The 27696-nt window shown below is 50.4% G+C and overlaps 1 pseudogene across 1 annotated transcript in view; it reads right to left on the reverse strand.

Moving 5' to 3' along the window:
• Positions 1-27696, reverse strand: part of LOC146816444 (ATP-binding cassette sub-family C member 10-like) — an 839384-nt pseudogene that overhangs the window by 172666 nt on the left and 639022 nt on the right. Inside the window, exon 16 of the transcript XR_014962842.1 lies at positions 1816-1976. The product of XR_014962842.1 is annotated as an ATP-binding cassette sub-family C member 10-like (transcript). The remainder of the gene's footprint in view (positions 1-1815; positions 1977-27696) is intronic.

Consider the following 27696-nt stretch of genomic DNA (forward strand, 5'->3'; position numbering starts at 1 on the left):
ACCAGGTACTATCCCCTCCCTAGTCCTCTCTTTATTAAAACTAAAGGAGTGTTCCTTGGTCCTCACTCTCTCCCTCTTTTATTGTAGAAGTCCCTAAATCACTAGGTCCTGAAGAGACCCCCCATCCACTTAGGGGTCAAAACGCCTTCGAAGACAATAAAGCGAACCGCTCTTACTATACATTGTTTTGGAGGGTCGACTTTATAACTATATTGGAAACCGTTTTGTATATTTGTTCACCAATTGTCATGATTTTAAATGGGTTCCATTGTTTCACTGGGGACACAATACACTGTTTACAATTGAATTGTATTCCATTTGGATTATATAAATTGATTTTTCTTTATCTTATGCTGTGTTGTGTACGGTCTCTTCTCCATCAGACATCCCATTAACCCTATAATATACAGCAATTGTGCACTAGAATACCATTATCCTTTCAGATTCATGTCCACTACAAGAACCACTGTTTCCGAATATAATATGTACACCCTGGCTCTGAGTGAGTAGGGTTCCCTTGTTACCTTTGTTCGGGAGAGGTAGTTAGCCACGATGAATAATAGTGATTGGGGAGATGCCTGTTTGGCCCCCATGCACCTGTGTCATTTTAGCCTGACTGTGCCTCATGCAACTCAAATACCTCCATCTTACCCACCTCACGACCCAGCGGTTGTGGCAGGCCCACAGATTACCTGAACATAAATTATTTCACTGCCCGGAAGTCAATTGGTATTTTTTCCACATCGTATGGAGTTGTCCAGTTATATCAACATACTGGCAAAAAATGTTGGCCAACCGGTCAAGAGTCCTTGGCTGTCACATATACTCCTCACCAAGTCTCACCCTGCTAGGAATTCTGTAAGACTTGGGGAGGTCCTGTGGGGATCACACCCTAGTACGGACTGGAACTGTGACTGCAAAAAGAGGCATTGCTAAATGCTGGAATTCTCCAGGTCCTCGCTCCCTAGCAGAATGCATTTAGGAATAGACTGCTGCGCGAAATTAGGAGGAGTGCATATACGTTGCACAGGGATGTTCCCAAAAACATGGCACAATCTGGGGGAGTGAGTGAGCTTATTATGGCCTGGGCTCGATGAAACTGGATCTTGCAATTCAAATGTATGTCACTGATGTGAACTTAGATGGCTTTACTGTGAACCACTGAGTGCACTGTTGTGATTTATTTTGTTTATTTCAAAACAATAAAATGTGATATTAAAAAAGAAAGTCTGCCTTATCCCTGAAGAGCCTGATCAGTTATCTATGAGAGTTCTATCCCCTGTGCTTTTAATTCTTTCATCTCTGCTTCTTTTCTGAGCCTGTACCGGGTTGCAGAAGAGCAGCAGGTATGCAGACATCTCTACCTTCTCTGATTCCTATGCTCAGGGCCTGTTCTTGTGTTTTAGGGCACTATCCAAACTTAATTATTTTCTCAGGGCCTTCTCCAAGTATTGTGATGATTTTGCCTTTGCTTTCTCTTCTCAGATCCCGTTTTGGCTACTTCTAAGATTCTAGGCACAGACATACTCTTCTCTGTCCCAGGGTCTGCCTTAAGTATCCCTAGGTTTCAGTAAATTGTATCCTCTTCTTAGGGCTGTATCTCCTGCTGTCTTTTCTCAGGGCCTACTCATAGTTTTCAATGGCCTCCACTGTCTCAGCTGGCTGTCATCAGGATTCAGCTGCCCTTGTTCTCCTATTTGCCACATCACTGAAAGCAGTCTTTTCAAAAGTCAACATTGTAAATAATATGTTTGTGCGTGGCATTCGAGTGTAGGACAAGTCACACAGACATCATTGCTGCAAACAACATGTTACCTGCAGGACCTCCTCTTCTGGCTCCTTGGGGATCTCGGTGGAGTACTCCTCGATTCGCTCAACGCTGACCATCATGGTCTCCGTAAGTGTGAAGTAGGAGATGAGTTTTGACAGCACACTACTGATAGAGAGAGCGTACGTGAGAGCCAGGCCTACAAGTCCTGTGGAAACCAAGAGAGAAACAGAGACCTTAGAAACGGAGGGAGTGACAGTGAGGGAGCTACACTTGTGTGTAAAAAGACCTAGATGGGGAGAATATGCACCAGAGGAGAAGTGGGGAAGTGGGTTAGGTATACAGGGGTTATTATTTCTACTAGTATGAGCCAAAGTACAAAGTCACAGAACTCTGTTCAAAAGTGGAAGTTTACTATGGAGAGTTAATATCGGGACAAAACCTATCTGCATGGCTTGGAAATGTTGTGCCACCCAGCCTTGAATGTTTGTCCTGCCCTCCCAATGTTTTTTCTCCAGTGAACCTGGCAATCCACAGATAATCAGGAGATGTTCCACTTTTGCTGTACTGTTCATGAAAACATAATAGCTCTGCTGATGAGGGTGGAGGAGGGGGCCTGGGTGACTCAAAGGGAATCTTTAACTTGAGTGAGGTAGGTTAATATCCTCTTCATTCCTTGTTATGATGAGAATGGCAGTGTAATTCTACTCCAGCGGCACATGCCTTTTATTGTTATACTGCCAACTAGATCCACCCCTGTAGCATTAATTAAGTCCCCACTAAATGGGTCTGTGCTTATTCTTAGGTATAACCCGTGTGTGGATAATGTATGTGTGTAAGTGATTCACGAGGGAATATGGTATTGTGGTGTCCATTCGTGAAGCTGCGTATCTTCCGCACATGATGGTATGTCTTACTACAGATTTGTCTTTGTCCTCTTGTAGACGTAACAAACTCCACACTCCATCCATAGGGCCCATTCCATAAAACTTGTGTTACTTGTGGCCTTCACAATGTTTAACATAGGTTTCCCTTGCTCTTTTGAGAAGCGAGGACCTGGAGATTTCCCTCTCTAGTTGTGAAGCTGGTTGTCGACTAGCAACTATAACTTAGTGTTGGGTACACCCCACACACGGCAGAAAGGGAAGATGCAGTTCCCCACAATTAGTGAAATGCTTATTCTTTTGAAAAAGGCAGCAGTTTAGGAGGCTCATGTGGCTTTGAGTGTGCCACTATACATGAATGCTTGACATATTTGTCCAGTAAGCTGTTTGAACTTCCAAACTACCAGGGCAGAGCACGTGCTGTCAGGAGCTAACCCTCTTTTGACTTGTAGCTCTCTTGTGCAGGCTGGGTACAGGACTGGACTCTTCAGAAGAAGCTTTGGAGATGTCACCTGCAGCGAAGAGAAGCTGGCAAGCTCTGAGAAATAGGTGATCCCTCAAGGAAGAATCTGTCTTAATCCCAGGAAGATCTGTTGAGGGCCCAGCAGATGAAAGGAAAGAATCTCTGTGGATGATGCTTTATTGGCCCAATAACACACAGGAGCCACAATATACCTACAGCCAGCCTGGCCAGAAGACACTAGACAGAATCAAGGCTCCAGAGAATCATCAACTCTGCTGTAGAAAAACCATTCTTCATGCTACTGAACATGCCCTATCTCTATCCCTGTACCCTTATTTTGCCAGAGGAATCAAGAGCTTATCTGCCGTCTCAAACACTGTTTGAAGTCCAGTTCATTTGGCTGTGGGGTAGCTTTAGAGGAAGTTATCTTGATTGTAGGCTGTTTGAATAATCTATCCAACCGTTACAGTTCTGAGTATCTGTACATTTGTAGTATTAGTTAATCTAGTGGGAAATGTTGAAGCACTCGTACCCAGACTACTGGGTGCCTATGCTACTACCACTGTGGCAGGTTGTTTCTGAAACACAGGCCCAGAATGATAGGCGCCCCAGGGGCTCTCATAGTGGTTGCGCTGATTCACTGCTAGCAAGGGTTTTAGGTATTTTTAACATTCATTTTCCTCGGCTGTGCTCTGTCCTGATTGGTCAGGTTCAGCCAATCTGTGACGAGCCTGGGTGGAGCCTGTTGTGTCCCCCAGATACTCGATGCACGCCGCAGTGCGGACGCGCTGTATGGTGTGGGTGGTTCTTAGAGTGCGGAACTGTTTGATCAGCTGTACTTCATTTTGCTAAAAAGTTTACTATGCACGACACGCTGCCATTTCCACGCTGCTAGCAAGTGTTTTATGTCTTTTTAACTATCAATTTCCTCTGCTGTGCTCTGTCCTGATTGGTGAGTTTCAGCCAATCTATAAAGAGCCTGAGTGGAGCCAGTTGTTCCCACCCAGCTACTTGATACATGCCGCAGCACAGACGCGCTGTATGGTACGAGTGGTTCTTAGAGTGGGGAACCGTTTGATTAGCTGTATTTCACTTTGCTGAAAAGTTGACTGTGCACGCTGCCATTTCCTCGTTGCTAGCAAGTGTTTTATGTCTTTTTAACTTTAATTTTCCTCAGCTATGCTCCGTTTTGATTGGTCAGATTCAGCCAATCTGTGCCGAGCCTGGGTGGAGCCAGTTGTACCCCCAGGCACTTGATGCACACCGCAGTGCGGATGTGTGCAGTGGGTGTGCCGCTGGAACACCAAAGGTGCGCCAAAGGCAAGCCCGTCTGCGCCCGTCCGCGCCTGGATGTCGTCAGGAGCCAGGCACTCTGCCCGTTTGCCCTCCCACAGTTTGGTCTACTCGTGTGAGGCCCTTCTTGCTTTCCACCATAATGTGCCCTCCTGTGGGAGGCATAGCTGGTCTCCAACTGCCTGGCTCTCCCATTGCAATTCGTGTCAGTTCAAGGCCAGTACCAGCCTGTTAACACCGGCTCCCCCTCCCACAAGAGGGAGTATAACATCTGCATCCTAAACTGCCGCTCCCTGGTTAAGCAGACTGTGGAGGTGTTCAACCTCCTACAAGAACAGTCTCTTGATATTCTATTCCTTACGGAGACTTGGCTTTCTCAAGATTCTGTTGCCTTTCCGGCCCTGGCCCTGCCCGCTGGTTATGCTATGAACCACCTGAACAGAACAGTAGGGGGAGGTGGGGGCACTGCAGTCATACATAAAGATTCCTACCCTTGTAGTCTCACCCCGGAAAACATCTCTGACTGAAAATGCACTTTTTAAAATTGCACTGACGGATAATTTCACACTCTCAGGGCTGCTGATTTACCTTCCTCCCGGCCCGTCCAAAGCATTCAGAAAAGCTTTGGCCAATGCTGCTACCACGCTACCACCTTGGCACTTAAAACAGCCAATTTTAATATTGTAGGTGACCTTAATCTTCATTTGGAATCGCACTGTGATCCTGATATCAACAACTTCTTAGGTGACCTGGCAGCTTGTCAACTGTCTCAACTGGTCCCAGGGCCTATGCACCTGGCTGGTCATCTCCTCAACCCTTTTTTTTCCAACATTCCTTCCCTAGAGGCTCAGGCCCCCCTCCCTATGACGTGAACCGACCACTACCTCATTGCTTTATCTATAAGTCTAGTAGGCTCTAAATCACAGCCCCACTGCAACCCCCTGAACAAACGCCCTTGGCTCAAACCTGACCCTGACACCTTCCAGGCTGCCCTAAGCATTCAGAGACCTGAACTGCTCACTAACATAGAGGCAGCTAACAACTCCCTCCTGGGCTGGGTCACTCATGCCCTGGACAGGTGTATTCTGGCCAAACTGACCTATCCGAAACGATTGCGGGCCAACGTCTGGTTTAACGAGTCCCTGACCTTAGCTAGGAAGAATTGTAAGGTCATAGAACGAGCCTGGAGACTGTCTTACGAACCAACAGCTAAAACACAGTAAAGATACTCGATTAAGGCCTATCTTAAACTGGTTCAAAAGGCCATTGCCGCATACTTGTCAAATAAAATAACCACTAGTCGCAATCCCACCAAAACGCTTTTTCCCTTCTAAAGGATATGGTGAAACCCCTTCCAGTCCAGGACAACACGATATCCACTAACTCCAAGTGTGAGGTACTGGCCAAATTCTTCATCGGCAAGGTCGAGAGCATCTATGACAGTTTCTGCTTTGAGACTAAAGACTCAGACCCCCATATGGGATCTCCCTCTGGCTTTGCGTCCCACTCTCTCCTTTCCTTTACCCCCATCTCTTCTGAAGCTCTCCTAGCTCTGTTTATCAAGGTAAAGTCAGGGTCTCCGGATGATCCTCTTAAGCCCTACCTTTTCATAAAGTTCCAGGAGTGTCTCCTACCAGGGTGCCTGGAACTGGCCAATCTGTCTTTAACTTCTGCGTTGGTCCTGAAATCATGGAAACACACCAAAGTTATCCCTCTGCTGAAAACAACATTGGATGCCTCTAGGCGCGAAAACTTTCGTCCGATCTCCTTGCTCCTGTTCCTGGCTAAAACAACGGAATCGTATGTAAACACTATTTTAACTCAGTTCCTGAAATTCAATTCGATCTCGGACCCCTCTCAAAATGGTTTTAGGCCTTGGCACAGCACGGAGTCCGTGCTGCTTGCAGTCACTGAGCAACTGCAGGCCTCACTGTATGAAGGCAGAACCTCTGTGTTGATTCTGCTCAATCTGAGTGCAGCATTTGACATGGTGTCCCACAAAATCCTACTGCACCGGCTACAGGAGATCGGCATTGGTGACAATGCCCTCTCCTGGTTTATGTATTTTTTGGCTGATTGGACTTTTCAAGTCATCTCCCCGCCCGTCTACTCCTACACCCATCCGCTATGCTGTGGTGTCCCCCATGGCTCAGCATTGAGCCCCACTTTGTTCAATATTTGCATTGGGTCATTGGCTTTGGTAGCAAAACCTAGTAACATTTCTCTGGTGTCATATGCAGATGACACGTAGATGGTGCTTTCCTTTTCTAATGATCCTAGTTAGAACTCCGTGAAATTTCAGGAAGACCTGATCGCCATCTCCGAATGGATGGCTGCCAACTGTCTTCAATTGAACTCCACTAAATCAGAAATCCTTCTTTTAGCTAAGGGGTATCCATTGGTGGACTCCTGTACTTGGCCCACCCCCCCTGCCAAAACCAGAGGTCAAGAACCTGGGTGTCTGTGTGGACTGCACCTTATTCTTTTGTCAAAGGTGTTTTTATTTTTAGTAAGGTAAAAAAACAAAGGAAACAAAGAAAACACGCGGCAATCCCGCCACAATTCCCACGCAGGGGAGATGCACAAGATGAGGGGGGCCGTTATGACTAGCAATAGTCCCGTTGTCCGGCCCAGCTGAGCTACAATCTAAAGGAGATGAAGAGGGACCGAGTCCAGGCCGCCAGTACAGAGGCTATACAGGCATGTGAAGGCCGCCCATCCAGCACGAACAACAACATGCAAATTACCGGGGTCGGACCAGCCAATCCCATTACTGCAGGCTCTCCCCTCTCGTCGGTTAGGACTGTCACAATATCCAACAAAACTAATAATAAAACCGGGAGAACCCCCCCCAATCCCCAACATCCACCCCCCCCCCCCAACATCCACCCCCCCCCCCCCAACCCTCCAGTGGTGGCAGCACACAACCATACTACAGCAAGCTTCCGACGATAATCACACTTGAAACAGATGGAGGGCTCGGATCGACGGCGGGCACACAGCAGCTGGCAGCCCCCGAGAAAGGAAGCGCACCAAAGGCCCCCAGTGGAAAACAAAATTTTTGAAGTCCCCCAGAAATATGTCCGCCATTCGCTCCATGCTCAACAACTTCCACAACCTTGCATGCCACAGAGAAATCGCCGGGGCCTCCCTCTTTTTCCAGGCCGCCGCCAAAGTGATTTTAGCCGCCCCTATGCAGAGCCAAAAAATCTTTTTGTCCGCTCGCGTCTGGTGTTCTAAACGCGCGTCTCTAAGGCCCAGCAGCACATGCTCCAGGGAATCCATGATCGGATACCCCAGGATGTCCTTAACATGGGACAAGATCTCTTCCCAATAGGGGCGGATAACCGGGCAGTCCCACCAAATGTGGCGGAAGTCCCCCAACAAACCACAGCCCCTCCAACACAACATCTGTCGGAGGAGCTAGGGAAAATGCGATGGAGCTTGGCAGGGGGGAGGTACCAATCCATCATAGTTTTAATATGCGCCTCCCGAAGCTCCATCGTGTGATTATGTCTGGCCAGGTCCCGCCACAGCTGGGACCATTCCTCATCCGTGATGTCACGCCCAACCAGGCCCTCCCACTGACCCATATACCGTGGCCTAGGCGAGACAGCTGTGGTCAGGAGGTGGCTATAGATGAAATAGATCGCCCCACGCATAGTCGAGGTGCGGGAAAGAAAGGCTTCAAAGGGGGTAGGCGGCCGTGTCGCCGCCTCCCGAACCGACGGAGATAGGGCCCAGTGTAGCAACTGGCCATGGCGGAACCTCTCCGTCTCAGCAATCCCATAGTTCCGCCCACAATTCGGGAAAGTCAGCGGGGCAGAGCCGTGGAACAAATGCGTGAGGGCTAGGCAACCTCCCTCCCGCCTGGCATCAAAGGGACCCTCTCGAAGCGCAGGCGGAAAGGCCGGATTGAAATGAATGGGTGTGAAGGGCGATGGAAAAGTAGTCCATCGCTCGTCTCCTGAAACCGTATCCCAGACCTTAAGGGTGGTGCCGGTAGGGGTGCTAAGGTAAGCATTCTTGGGCCTGTCCCCCTTAGGCTTCCACACCAGGTCCCAGATTGTGCGACCCGCCACGCTCCTATCCATGTGTAGCCAGTGCTTCTCCGAAAGGGGTTGGGTCCACTCCATCAAGACCCGCAGCTGCGCTGCTTTATAGTAAAGATGCATGTCAGGGAGGCCCACCCCCCCCTCCGTCCGTGGCCGCCGAAGAGTGGTAAAGGAAAAACGAGCCCTGCCCCCCTGCCACACGAAGCGAAGCATGAGAGTCCGTACGCGGCGAAAAAAGTCCCCATCGAGAGCAATAGGAAGAGCCTGGAATAGATATAAGAGCTTCGGTAGGAGCGTCATCTTGATCGCATGGATCCTGCCCAGCCAGGAGATAAACAACGGCTTCCAGCGCTGCAAATCAGTCTGGATAGTCGCCAAGAGCGGAGGGAAATTGGCAGAGTACAGCTTGCCCACTGTGGGGTTCAAGCGGACCCCTAGATACACTAGAGAGGAGTGGGACCACGATAGGGGCGAGAGCGGTCGAAGCCGGTCCACCTCCGCCGATGAGAGCGTGAGATTGAGGATATAAGATTTGCCGTAATTGACCCGAAACCCCGTAACCGCCTCAAAGTGCGCCAGGGCCTTCTGCACATGGGGGAGGGAATGCGCCGGATCCGCAAGGGAGAGGAGGACATCGTCCGCAAACAGAGAAATCTTGTGTTGCTCCCCCGTGAAGGAAAGTCCCCGAATGTCCGGGTGTTCCCGGATCGCCATTGCTAGAGGTTCGATACTCAGGGCAAATAGCAAAGGGGAGAGAGGGCAACCCTGCCGCGTACCCCGCAAATGCGAGAAGAAGGGGGATAAGTACCCATTTACCGCGACTCTAGATCGGGGGCCGCTATAGTTGGCTTTAAGCATGGTCACGAACCTGTCCGAGAATCCAAAGGCCCGAAGAGTGCGGAACAGGAACTGCCAGTCCACCCGGTCACATGCCTTCTCGGCATCCAGCCCAATCAACACCGCCGGAATGTTAAACCGGTTGGCCTTCTCAATAAGATGGACCACCCGTCTGGTGTTATCATGGGTTTGCCGCCCCTTGATGAAACCCGATTGGTCAGGGTGAATCAATGCCGGCAGCAAGTCCTGTAAGCGCGACGCCAGAATAGAAGAGTAGAGTTTAGCATCTAGATTGAGAAGGGCTATCGGCCTGAATGACGAACAAGCAGATGGATCCTTGCCAGGTTTGGGGATCACCGAGATGACCGCCTCCGCCATGGAGGCTGAGGACACCCCCGAGTCGGCCATTTCATTAAACAGGCAAACCAGGAACTCACAGACTTCCACCGCAAAGGTCTGGTAGAAAAGGGCCGTGAACCCGTCCGCGCCAGGTGCCTTGCGAGGCTTCAGAGATTTAATGGCGCCCAACACTTCCTCCCTAGTGATGGAGGCAGAGAGCAGGTTATTCCATTCGGGAGATACGCGAGGGAGCGGAAGAGCGCGCAGATAATCCTCCTGAGCTGTGGGGTCCAGGGTGTCCCCCGAGTACAAGGTCGCATAGAAGTCCCCGAAGAGTTCTGCCTTGGTCGTGTCGTTGTGCTGCAGCAAGCCCGCGGTATCCCTCACGCCCCCTATGTACTCCCTCTCCCGCTTATGGCGTAGTTGACGGGCTAGGTGCCTCCCCACCTTATTTCCCTGGGAGTAAGAGAGATGGCGGAGCTTCAGGAGAGTGAACTCAGCCCTGTTGTTATAGTGGGCCCGGAGCTTGCCCCTGAGAGCAGTAAGGGAGCGCAACGTTTGCCTGGACGGATTGGCCTTATGCGCCTGCTCCAGTGTTGAGAGCTCCCTCTCCAGCGCTCCGCAGCCGATTAAGCGCCGCATTGAGGGCCAAGCAGCTACCCCGGACCGATGCCTTAAAGGCGTCCCAGGTAGTGAAGATCGAGGTGTCCCGCACCGGGTTGAGCTGAAAGAATTCCCGAATCGCCTTACGAAGATCGTTGCAAGAAGACTCGTCCCGCACCAATGACGCCGGAAAATACCATCTTCGCGGTGCAGTCCCCTCTGGGGCCCACTGGAGGCCCAGTGCCAGTAAGCTATGATCAGAGACGGAAAGGGGGAAAATCCTTGCTTCCCTCAAAGACCCCTGGAGGGACTGGCTATAAAAAACATGGTCAAGGCGAGAGTAAGAGTTGTGCACGTGAGAAAAGAAGGTGTAGTCACGAGAGAAGGGGTGCAGAGAGCGCCACCCGTCCAATAAGCCGAGCTCCTCAAACCGCTGCCTTGTCTCCTCAGAGAAGAGGCCGGCCTCGGCTCTCCGCTGGTGAGAACAGTCCAATTCCCTGTCCCAGACCAGATTGAAGTCGCCCATTACAAAGAGGCCGCCCTCCACAAAGTCTTCCACGGAGCGCAACAATTCCAGGACTAACCTATTTTGCCCAGCGTTGGGAGCATACAGCACTAGAAACGTGCAAGTCCTGCCGAGAAGCACTCCCTTGATAATGAGCCATCTGCCCTCCTTATCGCCAAGCACCCCCAGAGGCTGAAACTGAAGGGTCGAACGAAACATCAGGGCCACTCCCCTGTGCTTCGACGCCGCCGAAGACCTATGGATAAGAGGGAATTGCCTATGTTTGAGGCGGGACTAGTCTCTCCGGGTCAGGTGTGTCTCCTGAAGCCCCACCACATCCAGGTGATGATCCAGGATGTATTTCCAGACCTTCTGGCGTTTCTGGGGGGAGTTCAGCCCCTTCACATTCCAAGTACCTAAGGTAACAGGTAACAGGCATCCTATATTGCTCCCCTCTCTCTTCTCTGCCAGATCTCCCCACTCACACCACAGCACCATCACCCATCGTCCAGCGCGAGCCAAACTCCCTCTCCAAACTAGGACCAGCAGCGCACCCCGGCACCATCGCCCCCGAATCACAGCACAGGGAGACTCCAAGCCATTCCCTAAGTCGACATGTGTCTCATCAGACCCACCAACCAGATGTCGCCTCGCGCCCCACCACAGCGAATAGGCAAAGGATCCCAGCCAATTCCGCCCCCCACCCCTCTACCCGGAGCCAGGCCGCGTACAATCATTCATCCCGGGTCCTCCCTCGATCCCCCACACACCAAACACCCCCTGTACAGCTCCCACACGCCACCCCCAGCCGCCACCACTGGACCCTCCCCTCCCCAATCCCAACCGATCCCCCCCCAACCCCCCACCCTCCCCGGGGACCACCCCAACCAGGATCCCACCAAAGAATAAACTGGAACAAGAAAAAAACCCACAACCCCAAATCCGGGACCACTGTGGTTATCCCCCAAGTCCATGAAGCGGGGTCTCCGCCCGCACCCCTCCAATGAACAGGCCCAGGGTGTCTCCTCACAAAGTACATCAATACCCCATGGTACCTGAAAGGAGGGTGGCCCTCCGGCGGCAAGCAAGCAGAGGCCTCCCGAGTGGCTAGGCAGCCGAAGAAGAGTCCTGCAAGGCAGCCTCCGTCACAGTCGCCACCGAAGCAACCGCGGCACCTACGCTGGTCTCAGGGTCCGGCCGACCCGGGGCGGGAGGGCGCCCCACTCGCTGCCAGGGGAAGGAGCGTCGACGTTGGCTCACCGGCGAGTCCCCAACCCCCAACGGGGGGGACCCGTCGTCCAAACCAAGGAGATCCTTGGCAGCCTGTAGAGAGCGGACCAAACCAGCCTGTTTCGCCACCGGAAAATAAGCCGGAACGGGTGGCCCCAGGAGTAGGCCGCAAGATGGACGTCACGGGGCGAAACTCACGGCGCTTCTGCAGCGTCGACGCCGCCAGATCCTGAAACAACTGGGGGCGGTGGTCCCGGTACAGCAGCGATGGAAGCCCTCTCGCCTTCCGAAGAATACGCTCCTTAAGTTGGTAATCGTGGACACAAACCAGGATGTCGGGGGGGGGGGGGAGCCCCCGTCCCTCTTGGCAACCCCACGCGATGCACCCTGTCCATCCAGACTTCGCGGAGATCGTCCTCTCCCAGGATCTGCAAGAACAGGCCCTCCACGTAACCCCGCAGGTCCCCAGCCTCTCCATCCCATGGCACCGCGCAAATGCGGATGTTGTTCCGTCGGGACCGATTTTCTAAGTCCTCCGCATGGGCTTGGAGGTCCAAGTTCTGCTCCGTGAGCCGAAGAACATCCTGTTGGAGCTGATGGACGTCGCCGGCGAGCCCCAAGTCATGCTCTTCCAGGGTTGCCACCCTCTCCCCAATACCATCCACATCCCGACGCACCTCTCGGAGGTCAGAAGCCAGCTGGGAGCGGAGGCTGGTGATATCCTCCTTGATGGCGTTGAACAGGTCCAGCATAAAGGCCTTGGTGACAGGCGCATCATCATCAGATGGTTTGGCAGAGGCACTAGCGCCAGGCGGCGTCGAAGGGGTGGCACCCCGCTGCGGACCATCCCGTCCGGGTTTGCCCCCCCGGGTCTTGCCAGACATCGTGCCCTGGTCAAGGATAACTCAGTGCAACACGCTGCTCGGCTACACGGCACCACCACTGGCGCTGCCCCACTACGTGTCCCTACAATCGGGGGTAGCCGGTCTCCGGGCAGGCCCCACTTCCCAGTCCGTGCCAAGCGTGGGGGATAGGCAGGCACAGGCAGGCGCTTAGCAGGTCAGAGAGTCCAGCTTCGGGGCCGCACACCCGACTGCAGGGCGACCCCCCACACGCCCCGGCCTCCTCAGGCCTCTGAGCACTCTCCACATCCAGGGACACACAGCCAACAGGAAGGGCAGTGGGGCTATGTTTCCCCCAAGCGTTCGCCAGCGGGAGCACCCCAGGGGGACCGCCCACACAACGGGCCCCAAACTGAGCTCACCGGGCCCACACGGGAATCGCCTGTGTCCGGGGTGGGGGGGAGCCCTCCGATCCTCGGCTCCCCCACCAGTCCTAGTGGGCCAAAGCAGACTCCACACGCTCGGCGAGATTGCAGGCCCTCCAGCACCACCACGGGTGGAGTACGCTCCAGGCTCCCACGCCCCAGACCCCCACGAGCGCTGTCCAGTCGTGTCCCCCAATGGCCGCAGCACCTCCACCGCCCCCGCCGCTCACCGCTTCACAGGAGCCCGGAGGGGTCTGAACACCACCCCGTACGCCGCGTCACCAGGGCGGCCCGGCAGGCTCGATCTCCGGCGCTGCAGCGCTCCAATCTGGGGACTCCCTCAAGCCTCGCCCCCGCTGCCGGAGCAGGGGCCAATGCTCCCAGGCATCCACCGCTGAGGCCACCCGCTGGACAGGCCCCCGCACTCTGGACGATTTCGCAACGGCGCCACCTCCGACAGCCAGCTCCGCCCTCGATGGGAGGCCGGGCTCCACAGCGCCAGCCCCGGCTCTCAGGCGAAGTCCCGGCTCCTCCGTCAGCCGCGCCGCAGGCCGCAATCAGGACGGGACAGCCAGCACTACGGGAGGGGCCGCCAGCGATCTCAAACTTCCTCCGCTGCCGCAGGGAACCAGGCGCAACACGAGGCAGGTCCCAGGGGTCCTCGGGAGGCCGCTAAAACAACGCTGTGCAGGCCTGGCGCCGGAGGGACCGAGGAGAACGTCCTACTCCGTCGCCATCTTGACTCCGCCCCCTGCACCTTTTTCTTTGACGCCTAGGCTAAATCAGCAGCAGGCTCCTGTTTTGGACTTTAACGGGGCCTAAAACCTATCTTAGGACTTTTTGACTCTCACACTCGTCAGATGATAGTCCAATCTACCATTCTGGCTAGGTTGGACTACTGCAACGCCCTTCTCCTCGGTTCAAACAAGTCAGTGATTAAAAGGCCCCAGTGAACCCAGAATGCAGTGGCACGTATACTGTTTACGCTTCCTAAGTATTGCCCTGTCTCGGGCCTCCTCCGCTGACTACACTGGCTGCCAATAGAGCAAAGAATTCACTTTAAGGTTCTTTGTATCACTTACAAAATCTTCACGGGCCTCTTTCCTCTTATTGTGAGTGATCTGCGTCTTCCTTATGTGCCTGCCCTGACTTGCACTCGACTGATCTCCACCTTGCCCGTGTGCCCCGGGTACGCAGGGCCAGAGCTGGTGGGCGCTCTTTTAAGGCGATCGCCCCGCCCTCTGGAATTTCCTGCCTCTTTCCACCCAGTGCATTTCTGATCACTGGGCCTTTAGAAGGGCCGTGAAGACCTGGCTATTCTCTGATCATTAGTTGCCCCGCTCCACCCTGCAGACTTCAGCGCTAGGACGCCCCGATGCTGGAGTAGCCATGCGCTTTATAAATATTTTAACATAACCTTAACCATTGCATCTGTCGCCCTAGAGAAAGAGTGAAAATCAGCTGGGCTTGAGCTGGAATATGAAACACTGAACTATAGTCCGCCTGGACACCAGTATGCAGACCCCCATTCACCAATGACTGAAACTGAAGCAAACATTAAGTGCATCATTAACTTCACTCGGGGGGACGAGGGGTGGGTTAGTATCTGGGTCTAGCCATTTTCTCCTATTTTTGATAGGGGAAACTGAGCTTTCAGTCCACTGAGTTGCCCAGCCTTGCACCCAAAGTCAAATCAAGATGGCTATACTTTTGTTTAGCAATTCAATTGGGCATCAAAGAACACTGAGTAACCATTACAATAAAAATCTGATGAGTATCTAAGTCACCCTAAGTGCAGCCACAGAGGATGACATTGGTCACACAGGCGATGGAATATAAAATCTCGCACTTAATGCTTATGCACTGTAATGAGGTGTTAACAAATTCTGATTTCCTATGTGCATCAAATTTAACTGCTCTTTGTATATACCTCTAAATGATAGTCGTATTTTTCTCTGAAGTTAGAAATGGCCGGACAATTACGTTTTTTTTCAATATTACTATACCATGCTGTATATGGGATTCTTCTAACCGTTCCCACCTCAGACAGAACACCTTGACCTGTTCAACCTTGCTTCTCCAGAACAGCCACTGCCTAAAGGCAGAAGCTTTCTTATTCAATTAGAACTTGTTATCCAAGGTGGCCTTGGGAGCGAGGATACTGGCCAGTAACCTGATTGTCCCTTGATTAAAAGAAAAGACTTCATTATTCGGCAGATACAGGTGTAGAGAGAGAGAAGAGAGAAGAATGGGTGAGGAACTGAGAGGCTGACAAAAGGAAGCAGAGAGGCTAATAGCAAAGTGAGAGGTATTGAAGGGAAATGAGACTGCAAGTAAGGAGAGGAGAGGAAGGTCGGGACACTCTGCAGAGTAAAACCCACTCAAACGTAAGCAGACTTCATAACTGCCATCAAGGTGGTGGTCCTTTATCATCTCACAGAAGTGCTGCTCTACTGCATGCCATCCAAGGATGGTCAGAAACTGGGATGTTCACTATATCTAGGTGTAGGATGAAGAGAAGCTGCTTCACTTTTTTCCGAAGTGCAAAAAAGTAGAAGCCAGCAGTATTATCTGGACTGGTATGGAGTTCCAAACCACACCAGTGCTATCATCCTGTTGCATTTCCAGTTTGGCAATGTTACTGCTGTGTGTATTGTGTGCACAACTGGTGGTTTGGTATCCAGAAGTGAGTACCTTCCAGGTGGTGTATTCTATCTTGAAGGTGATGCAGGTGGGCAGAGGGTACCAGTGGATTTTCCAGAGGGCAAGAATGATCTTGCTTGATTTTCAAAAGCTTTAGGCGAGGCCTCTAAATGTATGTGGAAGCTCTTATAAATGCCAGGTGGATCTTGGAGATGGCATGCAGCAAAGGAGAGCTTCACTAAGATGAAAAAGGACTACTGCCCAGGAAGCAGTCCTGAAGTCTGTTTTCATTAGAATAAGCTTTACTTTGTTGAGCAGGACTAGTGACTTCTAGGACGTTTTTGTGTTTTGCCTTATGGGAATAATGAAGCTGAAATTTGTGGTGATGTGGACGTCTAGAGACCTGCTGTTCTCTTAGGGATGAGGAGCTAAGCCATCCAGATTCACCTCTGCCAGCCATTCCTGAACCTCTTTTTGAGTGTTGCTATAAGCAATGATCATGGATTACATATTGGTGGGTTTCATGCTGAGGTAGGCCTTGGTCATCTTGGAGGTGATTTTTGACAATCAGGTCTTAAACCTGTTGCCTCTTAGATCTCCCATTAGCCCTGCAAAGTTACTTTACTCTCCTTCCTAGAGGAGAATAGGTAAGTATCTCCACAAGGTCTATTTTCTAGTATGACACCAAGGAGGATGACATCTCCTGAGGACACCTTTGTATTATGTTGCTGGATAAATACAGCAACTAGTGTTGTAACTAAGCACACAGCAGTCCTCTGCTCAAGAAGACATTTAGATACAATGGAAGGTGATAGATTAATAGAATGGGGAAGCCAAGAGCACATGCACAGTATGAAGCTGTGCATATAAATCAATAAGATGAAGTAAGGCTCATATGAGGTTTATGTCAGATGAAAAGGTGGACACCCAGAGTTTCACAGAAAAGCAGCCAGGAGAGCTTGTGCCTAGAGGGATGCAGAAGCAACAGAGGAAACAGACAGCCAGAGGCTGAGTTATGCTATGCACCAGCGATGGAACAGGATAACAAGGGAGCTGGCTGGAGTGGGAAGGTCAACACACAAAGGGAGAGAAAGAAGAAGATACCCAGGCATATAATCCTTAATTGAACATATTCACACAAATGATGCCTAGGCCAACAGACCCATGTGTTAAAACATTTTTGGAAAGGACGCCTCACCCACTACTGATCGTGGTATGCCTAATCGTAGGTGACCTATCCACACCAAGGTTTGTAAATACCACTCTGGTGGATTCAACCTATGATGGGATTCCTTACATAAGTTTTTTTCTGGATTAAAGCAGGGATCCAGTTTAATGAAAATCTCAGGGTATATCAACAGGTGTTCCTTTATTTATTGGGAACCCTGGATATGGTTATAAAAGAAAATTAACTGGGTAGTGGTAGAACTACAATGCTTCTACTACTTATATAATGTAAACCTTTAAGCTGAAATTAAAGTACGTGGGTAGCAGAACCACTGTAGTTCAACCATCTAACCAGTTGGTTTTATTTTCTAATCATAAGAACTACTGTCATAGGTTGAGTGCACCAGAGTGGTATTTACCACTCCTGGTGTGGATATGTCGCCTATGGTAAAGCATACTGTTAGAAATTGGGATCTCTAATTGGCAATGGCTGGCCACTGTCCAAGTAGGGACCCTTCTTCCTAAGTCAGAGTAAGCGGGCTACACCCTTTGATAACCCCTGCTCAACCCTGTGGTAACGTAGCACGAGCAGTTAGGCTTATCTCAGAGGCAGTGTGTGAAGCATTTATGACCATACACAGTAACACAGTGAAGAACACTACAAAGGGACACCACACAAGTAGTTATAAAAAATAAGTATCTTTATATATAGGCTTAACACAAGACCAATAACAGTAAAAAGCCACAATACTAGAAAATAGGGTTACTCTTGAAATGCTGCAAAAATAGTTAAAAGTGTGCAAAGAGGAGTTCAGTTCAAGGCAGTGGTCTCTGCGACCCTTTTACTCACAAAATACCTGGATTATGTAGCAAAGGAACCAAAATGTCGCTAAGGAGCTGTAGCGATGATTTTCCTCACGCGTGACCAGCGATGCGTTGAATCCTTGCCACAAGGGAGGATGATGCACTGATCTGTGTGCAGGACAAAGCGACAAACTTCTCCACGCTAAGCCGGCGATGCGTTGAAATCCTTGCCGTGAAGGGAGGGTGATGCGCCGAGCCTGCTGCGTGTGCGATCTTGTTGCGATGAAAAGAAATGGCGCTCCGCGAGGGAGCGACAATCCTGATGCGATGCGATGAAAATGGCGGACGCTCGGCGTCCGTGCTGCGATGTCGTGAAGCGATGAACTCGATGCGATGATCTTTGGTTAGTGAGCACTTGGAGGCCCGCAAACATGCGATGCGATAATCTTCGGGTTAGCGAGCATTTGGCAGCCCGCAAATGTGTGATGCGACGATCTCCAGTAGTGAGCACTCAGCGGCAGCAGCGCGAAGATTTTCCTTACGCCCTTCAGCTGCGGCGGCTCGCAAACGGGCGTTAGCGATGATTTTCAGCACTCTCTTCTCTGTAGTAGAACTAGAGGCCCTGGAACTCACAGGAGCCTCACCCGCAGATAGAAATCTTCGCTGGGAGGAAACAGGAGGCTGGTGATGGAGTCTGATGTGCCTGAGACTCCAGCAGGAGGCTAGCTCTCTTCTAGCCCTTGGGTGATTGCTGTAGCAAAATAAAAGTTCCTTCAAAGTCCTTTTCCTCTTCTTCCAAGTCCAGTTGTAACCACTGCAGCCCAGTCCAAGAAACAGCACACAAGCACAAGAACAGTCCTCTCCTGCAGCTTCCTTTAGTTACACGGACAGAAGTTCTTCTTGTTGTCCAGGAGCAAAACAAATTGTAGGGGTTTCAGCACAGATATTTATACCCCAAAAGTCTTTGTTCTAAAGAGTCACAAGTCACTGGACCCAGCCAGAACCAGTTCTGCCCAGTCCTGGAGCACTTTGTTTACCAGGCTGCATCCTTCCTTTCAGAAAGAGGGGGTCTGCCATCAGACGCACAGTGGGATGTGGAGCCAGCATTCACCTTGCCAGGCACAGCCCTATTCAGGTCAAGGAGCTACCCCTCCCCATACTCCAATGTAGATCTCTCTATTCAACCCAGGTCTGACTCAGCCTGCCCTGTCCCTCCAAAACCAGACAGCCAATACACATAACAGCAGAGCACACTGGAAGGCTTAGGCAAGAAAATATCTACTTTCTAAAAGTGGTATTTTCAAGCACAGAATATAAAAATAAACTTCACTAAAAGATGTATTTTAATATTCTGAGCTCAGGCATACTAAATTCGTTTTTCTACCATGTTCTTTGGGTCAGTTAGGACTATGGAGTGTAATAGTCAAACCTCCCATTCTGGCCTATGGAGAACAGGTAGCCTTACAGTACTGAAAAACGAAATGGGGTGTAATTCACTACCAGGACATGCTACACACATCAGAGCATGTCCTACCTTACACATACAATGCACCCTACCATAGGGGTGGATTACATGATGCCAAGGGAAGGTTCAGGGGCTGGGAAGTGGGTGCACTTCACAGCCAAGATGGCAGTCCTAGACTGCACACAGACACTGCAGTGGCAGGTCTGAGACACACTTTACAAGCTGCTTCTGTGGGTGGCGCAAACCAGCGCTGCAGGCCCACCAGCAGCATTTGGTTTACCAGCCCTGGGCACACACAGGCCACGCTACTAGGGACTAACAGGTAAACCAAATAAGCCAATCATGGATATACCAATTCACATGTCATCTTTATACAGGGAGCATTCGCGCTGTGGCACTGAATGGTAGTGGCACAGCGCCCAGAGCATCTAACACCAGCAAAAACAGAGGAGACAACAGCGAAAAATGGAAGGGAGACCCACGCCAATGGTGCCAGGTCTAACACATACTATGATAAGTTGTGGGTGAGGCCAGCATTAAAAGACTGAGTAGACCCACTGGGATTTGAACCTGTGGCCATTAGGGCAACCACAGATTTCTGGAGAGGACGCTTTTGTCCAAAGAGCAACCAGACCCAGCTTAAGAATGGCGGTAATATATTAGAATATATGTTTTATATAGCATCCTCCGCTTAGGTAAAATTTATTTCAGCACAATAAGTTAAAGTTGTTTAATTCTCCTAGTACTGTTGAAATATTGGTGATTTCAATGTGTTAAATTTGAGTGCTGCTTTCAGCACAAACCTTATATTTTGTTTTAGCAATTGAACTTAAATTGCATAAAACTACTTAAACCTGTTTAAGGTGTATTAAGACAAACATACTGAATTTGATGGATCAGATCACACTTACTAGAGTACATACACTAGCTTTAAAACCCTAGCTTACCTAGAAGTAGGACATTTATACTAGGATACTAACAGGCAAATGGAGATCGAACCAATTGGAAAGTCATTATTGTTTCACAAAGAAATGTCTATTTTTGGCTATGTATCTAAATGCTTAAAACGTTCCTGCATCAGACTAAAAATAAATAAACGCAACAAAAGAATATATGCACAAGTCGGAATGGCTTTCTCTACAGGTATTTAGATCGGATCAAGAGGTGGACAGGCCAGTAGGGAACTCCAGAATTCACAAAATGTGTGTTCACATGTAACACCGGGGCCTCTCCATGGAGTAAATAATGTCAGAGGCAGGAAGCTCATGGTCAAGTTGCCTCTTTTTAAAAGGCCTCGTTTTTACAGCTCTTGCTCAAAATACACAGTACAGAGTCGTGAGAAAACATCTTGAGGGGATCCCAGATAAGGAGAAATATTTGAAAAGACCCAGGATAAAAAAAAGTAAGAAAGGCAAGAGATGCAGGGAAACTACAGGGAGCTCTCATAGAAACCAAAGATGCTGAGAAATCATGGGTAAGCTACGAAAAAGTAGCAAGCTTCAGGACCTGACAGCTGAAACTCCAGGGAAACCACAGATTTGAGAATCCAGTAGTGTGCAGAAACGTCAGGGAAAACACGTATTAGCGGAGTGCCAAAAGATGACCACGAAGGAGGGAAACTCTAAAAATGAAACAGATGAGGAGAATCCCTCGAAAACTTAAAATGATAGAAAAGCCTGTAGAAGTCACAGGTAAAGAGAAAACATTCGTTACAGGTGAACAAAAATGCTAAGGAAACCCTGGGAAACTAGAAATGAGGAAGCCACACAGGAGTTAAATCTTCAAAGAAACTGCAGAGTGAGATAATCCATAAGAAAGGTATGAATGGGGAGTCTGCATGCAGAAACTACAGGTGAGGAGACACCCTGGAAATCAACACAGGGAAGCAACCAGCCAATACCATTGGTGGGAAGAAACCTTGTAGAACTACTGGCACAGAGAGACCCAAGGAAACTAAACATGGAAGAAATCCAATGCAACCACAAGTAGAGAGAGAACCTAGTGGGAAGGCAGAGAGACCCTACCAAGTAGGTCGCTCCCCCTCCGCACAGCACCGCCTGTGTGTCCCTGCTCCAGCTGCCGCTGCTGGGGAAGTTCGAGGCCCTCCTCCACCCGCAGGCTACCACCTGCACCTCATCCCTGGTGGCCAGTGGTAGGCCGTAGGTTTGTTCATCTCCGCTTTTTTCCGCTAGTTATTGTATTGCAGTGCATTGTTTATATTGTTTTCACTGTATTTCCTGTATTGCTGTTGTCTTCATTACTGTGCCTGTGACTGCTGTTCCCCGTCTTTCCCCGCTGTCTGTACTTCTGTGCCCTTTTGCCTTCTGTAACACCCGTTTTTTGAGCCCTTTTGCCTTCTGTGCCACTCACTTCCCCCTTGTTTCCTGTGCCCTTTGTCTTCTGTGACACCCGTTTTTCCACTCGATTTTGTGCCCTTCCCTCTGTTCCCTTCGTCATCCCTCTCCTCCCCCGCCGCTGTGTCCCCTGCGGACCCTCCCCCCTGACTGCCCATTCGCTGCCCCCGCCTCCCAGCTACTCCTCCCTCCCACCTCCCCATATATGCCGGCCGCTATGCGGCCGCGCAGCGTCGAAGGCGCGCCTAAGGCAAGCCCGTCTGCGCCCAACGCCAGAACCCCTGGCCCCCGCTCCCTGCCACGACGACCGCCGCCGCTACGATGCCAGCACACTCCACGCTCTCAACCCTGGACGGACCCTCACCTGCTTCAAGGCCGCCCCGAAACGCACACACGGTCCTTTCACCTGCCGGAACTGCAGCTACAACAGCCTCAGAGCCGACGAACCACCCGCCAAGAAAGACCGCACCCACCTGCGATGCATACTACTGAACACCCGCTCCGCACGCAAACACGCCGTCGAGCTCTGGGACTTGCTCGACACAACATCCCCGGACGTCGCCTTCCTTACAGAGACCTGGTTGAACGACTCCTCCGCACCCGACATCGCCATAGCCATCCCAAACGGTTACAAGATCACCCGCAGAGACAGCACCAACGGAGTCGGAGAAGGAATCGTCATCGTCCACAAGAACAGCATCAGAGTCGCGACTAGCACCGACGACGCGCTCAGCACTGCCGAACACATGCACTTCCAGATCCACACAGACCTCAACTCCACCCTCAGAGGCACCATCGACTACCGACCCCCCGGACCCCACCCCCAGTTCAGCTCCATCGCCGACTTCATCAGCACGCACGCCCTGACCTCCACCAACTACATCCTCCTCGGAGACCTGAACTTCCACCTTGAGAACAACAACAACTCCACATCCCTAATCGATAACCTCGCCAACCTCAGACTGAAGCAACTCGTAACAATGCCCACCCACTCTGCCAGCCATACGCTCGACCCCGTCTTCTCCTCAAGCCCGCATGTCTCCGTCAGCCACACCACCAAACTCCTCTGGACCGACCACCGCTGCATCCATTTCACCTTCCAGAAACCCACCACACACCACCACACCCAACAGATCCCCCGCCGCTGCTGGAGCAAAATCACAGAAGACCAACTTCATGCAAACCTTGCTCTTAGCCCACCCACCGAACCCTCCAACACCGACGACGCTGCCCACAGCCTCAAACTCTGGATCGAGGACTGCGCCAACACCCTCGCCCCGCTGAAGAAATCCCCCCACAGAGACACCAGCAAGAGGGCCAGCTGGTTCACCCCAGAACTCCTAGCCTCCAAGCAAGCCTGCCGGAAACTAGAGAAGAAATGGCACAGCGAACAAACTCCGGCCAACCGCGCAGCACACAAGGACGCCATCCGCAACCACCACCACCTCATCAGGGCTGCCAAGAGAACCTCGTTCAAAGACCGCCTCGACAACAATGCACACAATAGTAAGGAGCTCTTCAAAATCGTGAATGAACTCTCCAACCCCAGCTCCAACACCAACGACATCCCGCCATCGCAAGCCCTGTGCGACTCCCTCGCTACCTTCTTCCACTGCAAGATAGCAGACAACCATGACAGCTTCAACACCCAGACAGCCCCAACAGACAGCAACACAACAGACCCTCCGCACACCATCGATCACGACCCCCTGCTAGCCTGGGCCAGCTTGAGCATCGATGAAACCATGAAGACCATGAGCACAATCCACTCCGGCTCCCCGTCAGATCCCTTCCTGCACCACATCTTCAACAAAGCAAGCAGCTCCATCGAACCCCACCTGCGCAACGTCATCGATCTCTCCCTCGAGACCGCGACCTTCCCACAGAGCTGGAAACACGCCGAGATCAACGCCCTACTAAAAAAGAAAAAAAGGCAGACCCAAGAGACCTCAAGAACTTCCGGCCCATCTCTCTGCTCCCCTTCCAGGCCAAGGTCATCGAGAAAATCGTCAACAGACAGCTAACCCGATACCTCGAAGAAAACAGAATCCTGGACCCTTCCCAGTCAGGATTCCGCAGCAACCACAGCACCGAGACTGCCCTCATCGCCACCACCGACGACATCAGGACCCTGCTTGACAACGGCGAGACCGCAGCACTCATCCTCCTAGACCTCTCCGCCGCCTTCGACACGTCTGCACAGCACACTACGCGCACGCCTCCATGCGGCAGGGATCCGAGACAAGGCTCTGGAATGGACCACCTCATTCCTCTCCAGCAGAACCCAGAGCTTCTGCCTCCCCCCATTCCGGTCCAAAGTCTCCGAGATCATCTGCGGCGTACCCCAAGGATCCTCCCTCAGCCCGACACTGTTCAACATTTACATGGCCCCGCTCGCACACGTCGCCCGACAGCACGACCTCAACATAATCTCCTACGCCGACGACACTCAACTGATCCTCTCCCTCACCTAGGACCCCATCACCGCCAAAGCCAACCTCCACGAAGGAATGAAGGCCGTCCCTGACTGGATGAAGACCAGCCACCTAAAGCTGAACTCGGACAAGACGGAGGTCCTCATCCTCGGCACCAACCCTTCAGCCTGGGACGACTCCTGGTGGCCGACGGCACTGGGAGCAGCCCCGACACCCACCGACCACGCACGCAACCTAGGAATCATCCTCGACTCAACGCTCTCAATGACCAAGCAGGTCAACGCCGTCTCCTCCTCTTGCTTCAACACCCTCCGCATGCTCCGCAAGATCTACAGATGGATCCCGACAGACACAAGAAAGACAGTCACCCAGGCCCTCGTCAGCAGCAGACTCGACTACGAAAACGCTCTCTACGCGGGAGCCCCGACCAAGCTCATCAAACGACTACAACGCATCCAAAATGCCTCGGCACGACTGATCCTCGACGTACCACGCCACGGCCACATCACCCCCCACCTGAGGGACCTGCACTGGCTCCCCGTCAGCAAGAGGATATCCTTCAAGCTCCTCATCCACGCACACAAGGCACTCCACAAGACCGGCCCAGCCTACCTCAACAGACGGCTCTCCTTCTACATCCCCAACCGCCAGTTACGCTCCGCCGACCTCTCACTCGCCACCGTTCCGTGCATCCGAAGAACAACCACATGCGGGAGATCCTTCTCCCACCTTGCCGCCAAGGCATGGAACACCCTCCCACTGAGCCTACGACAGACCCGAGACCTGCTGACCTTCAGGAGGATGCTCAAGACCTGGCTGTTCGATCAGTAGCGCCCCCCCCCCCCCAGCGCCTTGAGACCCTCACGGGTATGTAGTGCGCTTTACAAATGATTGATTGATTGATTGATTGATTGAGAGAAGGGTTGTCCTCCTGCTGGCAAACAAATCAACTTCCATTGACCCTACATGAACTAATTTGCTTGAGCGAGGATAATGCTCAAAACTTTCTACCTTTATTTATTCCAGCAGTGTTGAACTTTAAACTATCTTTTCCATCAACCACCGGGAAAGGACTACAAAACAGCAGCTCAGCCAATCAGGGTACAGCTCAAGTCCATATAAATCAACTGCGTCCTGGTCATCCTCGTCTTCCTTTCCTGTTTCCAGCATGAGTACCGATCTCCTTCTGCTCCACTTGATAACTGTGTAATGGGCTACTAACAGCTTACTTTACAATTTAGATCCCCGCCACGGGAGCGCGAGTCAGTTTGTTGTTAACTGTTACGGGACCGCATGAGTGCGGTAAGGCGTTCCAGCCGCTTGAGGACACTTACATTTCAGAGACACGCGCCGTGTCTCGTTGCTCCGCAGGGGCTAAGCTCATTTTAATGAAGTGAATCTGAATCAGATGACCGTCCGCGGAGCCCTCTACCTCCCATACCGTCTCGGAAGCCCTTGACACCCTGCTGGAGTCTGTATTAAAGCTTGTGACAGCAGTGTGAAGCGGCTGACGCCCGGAGTAATGGGTCTGTGTTTAGGTCAGTAGCAGTGCTTAATTTGTAAAATATGAAGTGCAGGTGCTCAAATGTTTTTGGGAGGCCACACCTACTTTTCTTTGGCTCCACCCATTTCCTCCACTGGCTCCACCCACTATATTGGCTCCACCCACATCCTCAACTGGCACTGCTAAAAGTCAGATGTAATACCAATCAATCTGAATTTCAGCAAGGGAGCCTTCCTCATAGTAAGGTTTTGAGAGGAGGTTCCCCTGCCCTGTGAACATTTTGAAAAAGATTAAACCAAAAGTGCATTTAAAGCACAATTTTGAAATAAATTAGCTAAAATCACTAATGCATTGAAAAGGGACAATTCCAGTGCTTTATGAGCCGATTTCTGGAAAGGACAATACCATTTTTAACAGAGTCTAAGAGTTCAAAGATTAAACTTTTACACAGCTTATGTGACAAAAATAAACCCAAATGTTCTGAAAACTCTCTAAACAGATAAACTGAATGAAATCATGCAACACACATGAATGAGGCAGGTTCCTAAATAGTGGAGTATTCCGTTAAAGCTATTACTTGGAAAGAAACAATAAAAATAAAAGATGAATAATAATTGGGCTTGTTGCTATAACTTACTCCCCTGAAGCTATATCTGCTTTTATTACACATTCAGAATAGTAAGAAATATGAAACTACTCCTGTATCACGCAGACAAGACAGAGATTAGAAAAGAGGCATGTATTCCAAATCAGACGTTTTAATTAAAGATTTGTATTTTAACACAAAGCGCAGAAAAATGTAATAGCCCCAAAAAAGTCCTAGAGGTACCTAGACCAGAAGAATAGGTAGTGGCTGAGCAGTTTGAATCTACGCATTTCAAGTCATACCTACTAGTGCAAAATGACCATAGTGCCATACAAAATATAAATATATAAAGACAAAATAACTAAGAATAAAATACAGATAAATACAAATAAAGATATGTTCTAAAATGAAAAACAAAAAAGCAAGGTAAGTCTTATAAAAACAAAATAAATAAAATGTATAAAATAGAACAATAAATACAACCTCCAAACCGGAAAGACACATAAGGAATATAAAATATTGTGTAGACATTAATATTAGAGAATAAAGTGTATTGTAAAAGTACAAAAATTTATTATAAAAGGCCACTTAGGAAATTCACCTGTTCACATTTGGTGCTGGATAGACGTCCTATGGGGACTATTATGAAATTATATCAATAGACACTTCAGAAATTCCCTTTTGATGGCATGGGAAGTAGGCAATATGTATGGTCTATCAAGTTTGGTTACAACAAACTCAATATCACCAATTAAACATTTACAGCATTTTTACAAATTGTAGTTATCTGTTGAAAAGCTGACAGATAATTTCCTGTATACGGAAATGAACACCCCTCCCAATCATCAGAATGGCATCCAGAAAAAGTAAATATGAATGGACTTTTAGCTTAAAAATTATAATAATCTCTTCCTAAAAAAGCTGCCTAAATATTTATATGTGAGGACATGTAATAAGCATATGTTATGTTAATTGAACTTTTAAAGCGCACAGTTGTCCTGGGGTGTCCTGGCGCTAAGCACCACCTGCTGGATATCATAATAGAGGGTACTACTGAGTAAAAAGCCATGTTTTCAACCTCTTTCTGAATGAGAGGAGCTCTGTAGAATTCCTCATATGAAATGGGAGATCATTCCAAGCCTTTGAGGCGCAGGTGATAAAACTCCTACCTCCCCAACTAACTTTTTTGACTGAAGGAACTATGACTTGTTTTGCTCCTGCAGAGCAAACAGTCCTTCTAGGGACATACCACTGGAATTTCCACCTCAAGAAGTTGGGTCCTACTCCATTGAGGGCTTTAAAAACAGTGCAAAGTGCTTTAAAATGCACCCACCAGGTTCCCTCTAATGCCTAGGCATGGGAAACTCTACCACCCACCAGCTTCCCACTAATGCCTAGGCATGGAAAACTCTACCACCCACCAGCTTCTCGCGGACACTGTATGATCTTGCCCATGATCTGTGGCAAACTTGGAGTGATCTTGGGCAAGATGTT

The sequence above is a fragment of the Triturus cristatus genome, chromosome 6 (assembly GCF_964204655.1).
Source record: "Triturus cristatus chromosome 6, aTriCri1.1, whole genome shotgun sequence".
NCBI lineage: Eukaryota > Metazoa > Chordata > Amphibia > Caudata > Salamandridae > Triturus > Triturus cristatus.